The 12655-nt window shown below is 52.2% G+C and overlaps 1 protein-coding gene across 4 annotated transcripts in view; it reads left to right on the forward strand.

Moving 5' to 3' along the window:
- Positions 1 to 12655, forward strand: part of SULF2 (sulfatase 2) — a 113006-nt gene that overhangs the window by 51593 nt on the left and 48758 nt on the right. The window lies entirely within an intron of this gene.

Below are 12655 nucleotides of genomic sequence, written 5' to 3' on the forward strand. Positions count from 1 at the left end.
ACCTGACGCGTGCAGAATGGCCTCCTGATGGCATTCCCCACCTCCCCGAACATGTCCCACCATCTCCCCTGGCAGCTCCCAGATTCCAGAACCTTCATGTCATCCCTGCTTTTCTTCCCTCCTGTCACTCCACATGTAGTCATCAGCAAACCCCGCCAGCTCTCTCTCCAGGATATTCCAGAGCCCACCGTGCACCTTCCTGGAGCTGCCACCACGTCTCTCCGGGACAGCACAGCCCTCCCCTCCCTGTGCGCTACTCCCCTTCCCACTCGCTGCGCCCTGTTCACGCCTCAGCAGCTGGAGGGGTCCTGTCTCTCCTCTGCCTGCAGCCCCCCACGGTCACCTCGGGGTCCTGATGATCTGCCCTTCGCCCCTCGCCCCCGACCACCTTACCTCCTGTTGTCCCCCTCCGTTACGCTACTCCTTCCTGCTTCTCAGGTGGTTCACCTGGCAACCCTTCAAGGGACTTGGCTTACTCTTTCCTTTTCTAGAAACGTTTTCCCTACACATCTACATGGCCCGTTCACTGACTTCCCCCAGATCTTTGTTTAATGATCACCTCCTCAGAGAAGCCTTCCTCGACAAGCGCATCTGAAAGCGGGTTCCTGCCCCCTCTTCACCCCCGCACCCTGCTTTACTTTCCTTCAGAGCTCTCATCACCACGTAACATATAGCTGCGTATTTATTGTCCAGCCCCCCAAGTTAAAGGATGTCCCCGTCCCCTGCTTCGGGACTCCCTAGGCTGCCTCCTGCTCTGTCCATCTCTCTGGCCCTCGCCAGCACTAACATGGGCTCTGCCACTGGTCGCCTCCCTTCTGACACATCTGCTCCATGGAATCGGGGACGGCCTGGGCTGTGCCCTCGGCATCCCCGTGCCTGCAAGAGGGCGCTCCCCATCTCAGGTGCTTAGGGAATCACGGCAGGATGAACAGAGGAGTCTGCGTGTCCCATCCAGAGCCAGCTCCCCCGCCACCCCCCCCCATTTTTCTATACCCCTCTCTCCTCCCCACCCCCACTCTCAGCCCCTCCTCCTTTCTTCTAGGCCCTTCTGCACACACACAGAAGAAAGGACTTGGATTCTTCCTGTGGGCGCCTCCTCGGGGGGCCCCGGGTGCAGCTGTCCTGCCTTCACAATGGCAGCCTTTTCTGTGCTTGGCCTCTCTCCTGTTTGTGCCCCCCGCTCCCTTCCTCTCCCTTCAGATGAGCACACACACGCATGCACACACAGCTCCGTTCTTCCCTGGGCCAGCTGCCCCCTCTCTCCGGCCTGGGGGTGTGACCACAGAGCATTTTCACCCGCCCTGCAAAGTAGACCCACCCTGAGAATGCTGACAGGAGTCAGGCAGCCCTCCAGGGCCCAGGCTGGCCCAGGGGGACACGTGGGTCACGTCCATGTGGGTTCATCTTCAAGCTGAATTTCTTTCAATTCTGATTTCATGGGCACTCCCCTTCTCCAAGATCTTGACATTTCAAAACAAGTAAAACCTTGGTGCAGGCGTCTAGAGAACTTGGTTCTGCTTCTGACTCTGTAATCATGAGCTGAGACCTGGCCCCCTCTGGCCTCAGTTTCCCCATCTGTGCCTCAGTTTCCAGTCTGTGTATAGTGGAGTTACAACATAGGTGAGTAAGTTACCCAGTGCCTTGGCTATGACTCCACCCTTGAGGGTCATGTGACCAGTGCCCACACATCAGGGCGAGGGGCTCCCTGGGGCTGGAAATGAAGGGGACCACTTGGAAAGACAGGAAGCATGTGGTCGCACTTCCCAACTTTTCAGAAGCTAGGTATCGGGCTAACGGGTGGACATTCCTCTTTGCTCCCAGGTGACACTTGAGCCCAGTCTTTCTGTCCCAGCCCAGTAGCTGGTAGCAGGTGTGTGGGTCTCCTGTAGCCGCTGGAACAAAGACCCCACACTGGGTAGCTTCAAACAGCACAACTATAATCCCCTGCAGTCCTTGTGTCCTCCAGCTTCTGGGGGCTGCTGGAAACCTCTGGTGTTCCTTGCCTTGCGGCTGCACTGCTCCCAGTTCCACCTCTCCAAGGGTCGCTCTCTCTCTCTCTGCACATGGCCTTCTCCTGTGGGTGTCCGTGTCCAAATTCCCCTCTTCTTCTAAGGACACCAGCCACCGCATGAGGCCCTGCCCTAATCCAGTATGACCTCTTCTTAACTTGACGACATCTAGAAAGACCCTATTTCCAAATAAAGTCACGTTTACATGACCTGGAATTAGAACTTGAACGTATATTTTGGGAGAGGAAATTCAACCCACCTCAGCGGGGTTCTTTCATGCGGACCACCCAATTTAATCCCCTCAGTGACACGTTAACCTCCATTAAAGCTGCAGAATCTTGTGTTAAATGAGAAGAACCTGCAGATACTCAGGGTCTCTCAGAAAAACCCGCTGCCTCTCCCTTCGCCATCCACTGTGGTCCTAAGAGTGGCTGCCCAGCCTGTGGGGAACTTGCTTTGGTTCCGTTCACAGGGTCTCTAACTTTTATTTTACTCAGGGAGCGTCTCACTTCAGTGGGCATTAAAATAATGGTGGAAGTCAAATGCAAGTGAGAAGCAGGAAGCTGTGTTGCGCGGATGCGTAAAGCCTGCCTGTGAACCGCCAAGGGTTTGAAGGGAGTTTTCAGGCTAAATGTGACCTTTCACAGTCTCTCCCTGGCATGAGCTGCAACTCCCTTGAACATTCTAGAAGGGTCTACACTGGAGCTGCTGGGCCCAACATGGTAGCTGCTGGCCACTGGGAACTATCTAACTTTAATTAAAAATTAGTCAAATTAAAAGTTCGGTTTTTTAGTCACCTTAAGCACGCTTCGAGTGCTCACTAGGCACACGTGCGTGCCGGAGCATATGGTTCACATGTAGAATGTTTTCTATTGTCACAAAAAGTCCTCTCGGACAGCCTTGGCGGAGAGCATAATTGAAGCAAAATTTTGGAGGGGGCACACAGAGCTTTCAGAAGATGAAAAGAATGCCAACAATTATTTTAGAATTACAAGTTGTTCCTATGGAGCCTGTATCGTGCCAGGCACTTTCCATGGTTCCTGTTCCTCAATCCTTAATGTGAGGTGGGCGCCTCCCCTCTTTCCGCTCAGGCCCAAGCTCCGTGAACTGGTTCCTTTGCCTCTCCAGGCCTTCTTGAGGCTAGACCACGGGTCAGGGCTTCAGGAGTACAGGGCAGCTACGGGGGGGGGGGCTCCAGCCTGGGGCCTGTAGGTCCCACCTGTCCACAGCCAGGTCCTCCTCTGAGCACCTGGCACGCACGCGTATGTGCGTGCACACACACACACACACACACACCCCACACACCCCCACCTGTGGCCAGCAGGTCACTTCCAGCAGAATGGCATCTGTGCCATCATAGGGAGAGGGCTCTCAGCAAAGAAAGGGAAACCGGGTGCCCCTCTGTATCAGCCCGCCCAAGGCCACCTAGGGGTCCACTGTCTGCTGTGCCTGCGTGAGCCCCTTCCTCCCCAGAGAAACCAAACCCCAGCGCCCAGAGGGGCCAGGCGGGGAAGGGGGCAGCACCCTACAGCCCAGGCCGAGGTGCCCATTGGATGATAGATGGGCCCAGAGGTGCCAGATCTCCTCATCTGTCGGAAGTGTGACACCCAGACTTCCATGTCAGATTGTCCAGATTTCGAATGCGGCCTGTTTGCTCTGCTTTTAAAAAAGTAAATAAAAACACCAGGCCAACCCAAAGCAAACACACCTGTGGGATGGATTCAGCCCACAGACCACTGGGCAGCAAACTTTTTTCTAACCCGTGGTTCCCAAGGGAACATACTGCCCCCTAGGGGCCAAAATCTATGGAAGTGTTCCTGGTGGTTGTCCAGGTTGGGGATGCGGCTGGCGTCTGAGGGTAAGGAACCACAGACCTTCTGTGGCCTGTTGTGCGCAGCGGCTCCCCAGTTCTTTTGTTCCACGCAGCTTCCGAGTCTTCCACCAGATCATTATTTGAATGGATTCTTTGACATGTATTGTGATCTGAGCCTTGACCCTAAGTCCATTTTAAGCATAACCACCACGGGCATTCTGCACGGTGTTAGGACCCTCTGAACTTCCAGGACTGTAAGTGATCATTAAGTGGAAGGAATATCATACTTGAGTGCCAAGTTTTGCCAGGAGTTATCCCACATTCCTGAAAGTCTCCGAGCTGAGGGCAGGGCCACTAGAAGCTCTTGGCTTGCGAGCACCGCAGGCCCACCCAGCCGTGTCTAGGTGCCACCTGACTACTCCATCGTGTCTCCTTAATGGATGGGCTTGGAAGTTCATACGGAAATTTTTCTTTGTTATAAATTGCCTTCCTTTTCTTCTTCTTGTAGGCTGTAATTAGGGCATTGTATTGATTTCTTGGAGGAAAAAATGTGCCTAGGTAGTTTTCGTTACTCACAGTTTTCTTTTAGGAAAATAAAGGAGCTTTACAAAATATTTGTCACAGAAATGGACATGGAAATGAGAGTTGCCCTTCAAAGGATCAGCTTAGTGTCGCCTTCCTCCAAGGTGATAATTAAATATCCAGTGACGACAGTCTCCCCAGGCCTTGTTCCAAGAGTCTGTTGTGGGTTTTCTCTTCACTCTCCCCAGCCCTCCCACCCATTCCATCCTTCTGAACAAAACCATGCTTAAAAGGAGACAGAAAGATTCTCAAATACCGCCCTTGCTGATGTTGACTCAGCAGGTGATAAAACTTGTCACTAGCGCTGGGAGAGCCTGCCATGCCCAGCGAGTCAAGTTTTCGGACATGGATGGGCCCCAGCTTCATTTACTGGAGATGCATGACCCTCCCAAGGAGTCGGGGACCAAGGGCAGCATGTAATTTGAGGCCCAAGCAGCCCGCCCTCCATACCTCCGACCGCTCAGCCTTCCTCGAGGGCAGTGAGCTTGCCACAAACAGGTAAGAGCAGTCCTAGGCCTTCACTCTGGTTATTTGCTCATCTTTGCTTCTCCCCGTGGTTAGCCATTCCTCTCCTCCACTGGGCACCAAGAGGAAGCTTTGAAAAATGCCATTCTAATCATGTCACTCCCGGCACGAGACCCTCCATCAGCTGCCTGATGCCCTATAAGCTCAGCTTCTTGCTAAAACTGCCAAGGCTTTGCTCAGCTCCCCTCTCTGTGCCCTTTTCCTACCTCTCTTCCTTTCTAACAGCACTCAGACTGCCTGGCCTCTTTGCTGTTCTTCAAATATCCCAAGCTCACACTTGCCCCAGGACCTTTGCACTTGTGGTTGCATCTGCTTAGAGCGCTATTCACATAGCTTGTTTTTTGTTATCATTCACCATCTGTCTCTAACATCCCCACTGCTTCCCTGACCTCCCTGCATGAATTAGCCTCCCCAACCAACGCTGTCACTCTCTACCACAATACCCTGCTCTATGTCCTTTGGTAGGATTTATCATCCCCTTGAAATTGCCTCAGGTGTTTTGAATTTATTTCTTACCTATTGTGATCACTGTTGTGTCCTCCTGTCTAAGAACAGTGCCAGGCAGGTATTAGGTGCCCAAAAAAGATCTGAATGAACAGAGGACTCTTTGGCCTTAGGCTTGAAGTAAGCAGAAAATGAGAACAAGGTGAAATTTGGATTACTGTCTCCCTTTTCCAGCACTGAGAAATATAATTGCAATTAGTTCAGGCAAATTTAGCTGAGTCCCAGTAGTCACACACTGTCACCACAACCCGTCATTCTGCTTCTTGGATTTTCTCTCATTTGGGTTAGCTTTATTCTCAGGAAGGTTCTGCCTTGTGATGTCAAGATGGCCCTCCCAGGTCCCCCCCCCACCAGTGTAGTGACCCTGGTGGAAAGAGAGAGCCTCTTCCCTGTACTCCAGCAAAAGTGTCAGGGGAGGCTTTCATTGGCTCAGTGAGGGTCATATGCCCCTGTCTTACCCAATCACAGAGGCCGGGGGAGGGGCAACACCCTGATTGGCCAACCTTAGCGGCCAGGGGAAGGAGGACACCGTGATTGGCCAACCCCAGATCACGTGCCTAGCCCAGGAGCTGGGAGCCAGAAACAGTCTCACTTGAATAGGTACTTCAGAAGGCAGTTACCAAAAACAGGAGCGTGGATGCTGGGCAGAAAAATAAAACAGATGTCTGCTATAGAAACCCAAATCCAGCTTCCCCCCCCACTCCGGGGGCAAGTGGGAGGAGGGCCTTTCTCCCAGCTTTCTCTGCTTCCAGCACGAGATGCCTCCTTCGTGTGTCATTATGCCCCCCACCTTCCTCATCTGCTTTCCCACAGTTCTCCGTTCAGCAAGATCCCATCTCCGCATCCAGAACTTTCACGGCATCGATTTGTCCCTCTGTGCAGCCATTTGCGTTTGGTGTCTTTTCAAAAGCAGAAGAAAGAGACTCATGTGGTAACCTTGCAAGCAGCCCAAAGTTAAAAGGATCCAGTTACAGAATATTAGAAATGCCCCAGCCCTAAGAGCTTTGGGGCTCGGGGTTTATTTAATGCCTTTCTTCCCGGCCCTGCTTCCTCAGCCAGTTTGTCTGCCAAAAATACAAAGACTTTAGTCCTGTGGCATTTTGCATCTAATATTTATAGTGTTCTGGAGTTTGCAAAAGCATTTCCTTCTCATTTATCACTTGTACCTCAAGAGACCTCAGCTCCACCCCCAGAAAATTAGCGGGATTGTTTTCCCCAGCCCGGATCAAGAGCCCCAAAAGCCAAAGGATGGATGGTGAAGGTCTCACAACCCAGGGCCCTCCTGTAGGCAGTGGGGGTGAGATTGTACCTTGGCCGGGACCAGCTCAGCTTCTGTTCTGCACCCTTTGGGACCTCATGTGGGTCTTGAAAACTAGCAGCCAGCAGCCCAAGTTCACACTTCAAACCCACATGTGTTCTGCTTGACTTATAAGGTGTTTTTTAAAATCTGGAAACATCACCAAAAAGTTCAGTTTCCAAACTTTGTTTTAAAAAAAGGGGGAGGTGGGTGTCGCCTGGGTGGCTCAATCAGTTAAGCCTCTGACTCTTGATTTCATCTCAGGTAATGATCTCAGGGTCATGAGATCGAGCACGGAGTTGGGCTCTTCTCCCTCCCTCACTCTCTGCCCCTCCCCCACACATTCGTGTGCTCCTGGACACTCTCTCTCAAAAAAAAAAAAAAAAAACAAAAACAAAAACTGATCTTGCCAAATATTAGAAACATTTCTAGACAGTAGGGGTCAGGAGACTGCAGCCTACAGACATTTGTTATCTGTTTTTATAAATAAAGTTTTATTTATAAAATAAATAACGCCACATTTTCATTCATGTATTTCCTGCAGCTGCTTATGTTCTATTGTGGTGGAGCTGAATAATTGCAATAGAGACCATGTGGCTCAAAGGGAAGCGACTTATAGTCTGACCCTTGACAGAAAAATTTGCTGTCTCCTACTAGATGGCAGCCACCATCTGGATATGTGTCACAGCTCCCCCACCCCAGCCCCCAGTGTTTGCTAGAATATAGGTACAGTGAAGGGCACTTCTGTCCACAAAGAACAGTGGTTTAGAGATGAAAGGTGCTTATTTTTCTCTCATTTGACAGTTTGGGCACTAACGGCCCAGGGCTGACCTGGCACGCCTGGTGTTGATGTCCAGGCTCCTTCTGTGGCATTACTGTGCCATCCTGGGCTACTGCCCTTGTCCAGAATGGCTCAGCATGTGCAGAGCCAGCCAGCGGGAAGTTGAAGATACAGGGGAGGCACATCCGCTTTCTGTAGGCCCATTACCAGAACTCCCACCACAGCCACCCACATCTCCAAAAGTCGGTCATGGCCACTTCTGGCAGTGAGGAAGGCTGAGAAGGTCACCTCCGTTCTGCTAGCCTTGGACCTGGCTAGAAACCCTGCCTCTGGGGAGCAGCAGTGCCCGGGCACTGGGGCGACACAGCAGATTCTGTGAGACTTCCCAGGCATGGCTAGAATTGCCACTCCCCGCCCCGCACACCTCTCCTTCTTTTAGCCTTGGACCGTTCCATTCCTTGAAAAGAGCGCCTGGATCTCCTTGGAGTTTGTGCGCCTGGTTGTAAGTTGTGTACGCGGGAGGAAGGAAACTGCTGTGCCCCGGAGCAGAGGGAAGGTCGCAGGCATGGAGTCACACCACATGGGCCCCTTCTTACGCAGACGCGTGACTGGGAAATAACCCAGCTGAGTACAGTTGAATACGCTCCCAGCTTTAGTGCTCAAAGTGTTGGGCCGGGCAGAAGCTGAGCGGCACTTTGGAAGCTATCATGCCGGGAGGGGATTGCAGTCAGTAAGCTGGCTCATCCTGGGGAAAGACCCACCATCGTCCTCAGCAGCCGGAGCTGAGCTGATCCCACCAGACTCTTGGAAATGCTTCCTTTACCCGCCGCCCTGCTTGGTCCTCCTCTTCCCCCACCCGCAGTGCCTTTCCACCTGCTGGGCTGGTGTCCCATCTCCCTGACCCTTTCCTCGAGGGTCCAGGGCCTTCTTCTCTAGCAATACCCATTCCCTCCCTGGGGGATTTTACCCCTTGGAGAGCCACGTGTCCCCCTTGGCATCTGTGCGCATCCTTTTCAGAGTGGGTTCAAAATAAGTGCAAAGAAGGAAACACACAGGATTGCAAAAGAAGCCAGTGATACCAAAATACTTTATAAACTGTGCTGTGTGTGCTTCTTCACACGTTAAAGAACATGATGTCGTGGTTATGTAGGGGCTAACGGACGGGTCTGAGAACACGCGTGATTCCGTGGTGGTGCTGGCTTCAGTGCTACCTCGAGATGTCTGGTTAACGGACACATGATGTGGAAACATCCGTGACTTCTGTTGGCGACAGAGGCAGAGGTGTTGTTGCCTTCTTCCCTGACGGAAGGAGATACTAGTTAGGGGGTCATGAAAATCAATAAAGATGGAGCTTTCCCATCTCCGTTCAGGACCCACAGACTGAGAACCCGTTCCCTTGGTGATCTCATCCAGTTCCACAGATCTAAATGCCATCGAAATGCTGATGACTCCCACATTCCCCTCCCCCGCCCCCCCCCCCCGCCGGCCCGCACCTCGCCCTTGACCCCGAACGCCTATCTCCAGGCTGCCCACTCTGCTTCCACCTTAACTACCCAGCTAACAGGAACCTCAAGGTTAACGTGTGTGACCTCGTGCTCTTTGTCATCGCACCACAGAACCTGCCCCTCCCACGGTACCCCCTTGATGATGGGAGGGTGTCCTTGTCGCTCAGGACAGAAACCTCGGAATCATCCTTGAGTCCTCTCAGTTCTTCCCCGCACCGCGTCTAACCCATCCGCAAACCATGGCGCTTCCAACTCCAAAAATAGCCTGAAACCAACCCCGGCCCTTCTGCCCCCACCTGCTTAGAACCATTCCAGCCTCTCTCCTGAATTACTGGGACAGCCTCCAGGGGTCCTGTCTTCCCGCTTCAGGCTGTCCTCAGTCCTGGCACGTAATTCAACAAGGGTGCAGTTTTCATTGTTCGTTAATTTATTCTATTTTGTTCGGTGGTGTCCCTAGGACCGGGCCTGGCACCTAAGCAGTAGTCTTCTAACTATTTACTGAGTGAGTGAATGCACACATGCCTGAATGAATGAATACATAACATCTTGATTAATAATGTTATAACACAAACAGCGACCAGCATATTGGGGGCACTTGCCCTGTGTTTCCTCATCGAACTCTCCCAACACCTTTGTCAGGCAGACGAACCATTATCCCCATTTTACAGTTGGGAAAACTGAGCCAGTAGGTGGGAACAGCTGGATTCAAACCTGCGCTGTCAGCCCCAGAGCCTGCGCTCGACCTCACACCCGACGGCCTCCCAAGATGAAAACATCCCTTAAACCCCACCTGCACATCTGGAAGGAGTGACCAAGGTGCTATCTGGCTCCTGCCTTGCTCCCGCCCTGGCTCTCTAGAAAGGCAAGGTGCTCAGGCTCTGGGATGGCCTTCCAGATAAACCTTGGAGGATGGAGCGTGCGGAATGACCTTGGTGTGGGATCTCTGTTCCTCCTGGAACTCCAGCAGGAGGCACGCTGGAGGGTAGTCGGACCCCATGGAGAAGCAGGGCCCGTGGGATCACAGGGTCCATCTGTCTTTGCCCCTGCCGCTAGCTATTGAGCAACCCACTTGCTGTTTCCTTTCTCCCTCACGAGTGTCCCCACCCTCCCCACCACAGCGGATGGCGCTCCCATCTGCAGGGACGGGGGGTGCCATCCTGCCAGGAGGCAGAGCAGGGAAGCGAGCGGAGACGGTCCCCCAAGTTCAAGTCTCAGCTCTGCCACTTACCAGCCACTGTGGGACACTGGGCACAGAGGGACTTCACTTCTCTATGCCTCAGTTCCTCCAACTGTAAAATGGGGGGAAAAGGCGTGTCTGTCTCTTTGGGCTGTTGGGAAACATCATTCCCCTAGTGGTTCTCAAAGCCGGCCCCGGGAGCCCTGGGCCCAGCACTCTTCTCACGCTAATACTGAGACAGAATTTACCCTTTGCCTTTATTTGCTTCAAGGGTGGAGTGTTTTCTGAGGGTGTATCATGCACCCCCAGTTATCTCAAAATTTTATGTTAAATACTCTTTTAAATACTCCTTGCCTCTCTGTTTGCGTATCTACAGAAGGCTGGATTTTTCTTGAAACATAACCAGAACAACGTATCTCACCAGGCTGAACACAGGAGTGGAGTCGTGAATCTAGCCGCCTTCTATTCAGCTGGACATTAGCGAGATTGCAAACATGGGGGACAGTACAGCTCTTCTCAACTGATTTTATTCTGCTTGAGGAAAATCTATCATTTTTTAAAAATACACCCTAGCAAGTAGGTTTATTGTTACTATTTTTAAATGAATTCATGTGTTTAAATTTCTCCATTTTCTTTTCTGACATGGTAGCTATCACTAGATAAAACCGACATAAACAAATCTATCTGGGGTCCTTAAGAATTGTTAAGAGTCTTGGAGCGCCTGGGTAGCTCAGTGGGTTAAGCTTCTGCCTTCAGCTCAGGTCGTGATCTCAGGGTCCTGGGATCGAGCCCCGCATCCCTGCTCAGCGGGGGACATACTCCCCCCACCCTGCCACTGCCTGCCTCTCTGACTACTTGTAATCTCTGTCTGTCAAATAAATAAATAAAATCTTTAAAAAAAAAAAAAAAAAGAATTTTTAAGACTCTAAAGGGACTTTGGTAGCAGAACGTTTTGGCGACACTGGCCTTGGGCCCCTCTTCAGTTTTGCAGAGCCCCCCGCGGTGAAGTCACTCCCCATGGGGATTAAGTAGATCCTGATTCAGTCAAACAGATGCCATGAAATCAAACAGAAAGACAAAAATGTAACGATTCTCCCTGCTTCACTCAAAGCTGAGGTACCCCGTGTCATGGGCAAAAGGAATGTGCTCTTCTCTCAGTGGGACCTGATTCCCCCCAGACCCCCCAGGACCTGGGTGTTCAGTGGGTCAGCCCTTTGCTCATCCACACCCCAAGTGTCTGTTGAGGCCTTACTGCTTCCCAACCTCTGTTCTAAATATAGGGACACGGGCAGAAACAAGGAACACAGAAAGCTCTGACCTCGAGGAGCTGACGTTCGCGTGCGGCAGGCAGATGATAAAACCCAAAAGATGAATGCATTAGATGGTGGAGAAACAAAATGAGAAGAGGGAGCGCCGGGGTAGGGAGAGCTCATTGTAACAGGCTGGTTAGGGGTATAACCCCGTAAGGTAGTATTTGAGCAAATGCCTGGAAAAGGTGAGGAAGTGAGCCATGCAGGGACCTGAGGAAGACCGTCCTTCAGAGGAAACAGCAAGAGCAAAGGCCCTGAGGCAGAGATGAGCTTCAGGTCTGGGAAGACGGGAGGAGGCTACTGGAACAGAACGGACCAAGACAAAGTGACAGAGTTGAGGTCAGGGAGGGGCTCGGCCATGCCGAGGACTCTGCATCTGACTCGGAGTGTGATGCGGAACCATCGAAGGGTTTTGAGCAGAACTGTGGACTTCCTCAGATCTGTGATGGAGTAGATTGCTTCTGGCTGCTGTAGGGAAAGACCAGGGAGGAGGCTCCAAAAAGGCCCAGGTGAGAGGAGGTTGTGGCTGGGACCCAGCCAGCCACAGGGACACGTGGGAAGCACTCAGTCCTGAGTCCCTTCTGAAGACAGAGTCACCATGACAAACGGTCGGTGGGTGTGAGTGGGGACAGAGGAGCTGAAGGCGCTCCCAGGTGTATGGCCTGAGCAACCAGGATTGACCAGAGTGATGGGAGAGAAGCCGGTTTAGGGGACCGAGCGAGAGTCCAGCTCGAGACGCCTGCTTGGCACCAAACGAACTGACCTGAGGGAAAACAGGAAGTCTGTGCCCGTGCAAACAATACCTAAAAATGACAAAATGCTGGAAAGAGGCCCACAGACAACGGGAATTTAGAAGGTGTCACGAAGAGCGAAGACCCTTTTTTGTTTTCCCGAACTCCTGGCATGTGAAATGGAGTGGTTTCTTCCAGGAAAAGATGGACTTTCCAGAAGGTTCTGTTTCATTTTTCACTGACCTTTCCGAGTCGCTCTGGGAAGCGTTGTTTATTGTCATTGGCTCGGCTTGGCACTCAGGCTGTCATTGCTCACAGACGTGTGTCGCGCCCAGCTGATCCCTCTGCCGGATCGGTATCCTTCCCCAGGCTCATCACCGGAGTCTCAGAGGAGCCTTGTGATTTGCCAAGACGGTGTCAC

The sequence above is a fragment of the Mustela lutreola genome, chromosome 9 (genome assembly GCF_030435805.1).
Source record: "Mustela lutreola isolate mMusLut2 chromosome 9, mMusLut2.pri, whole genome shotgun sequence".
Classification (NCBI taxonomy): domain Eukaryota; kingdom Metazoa; phylum Chordata; class Mammalia; order Carnivora; family Mustelidae; genus Mustela; species Mustela lutreola.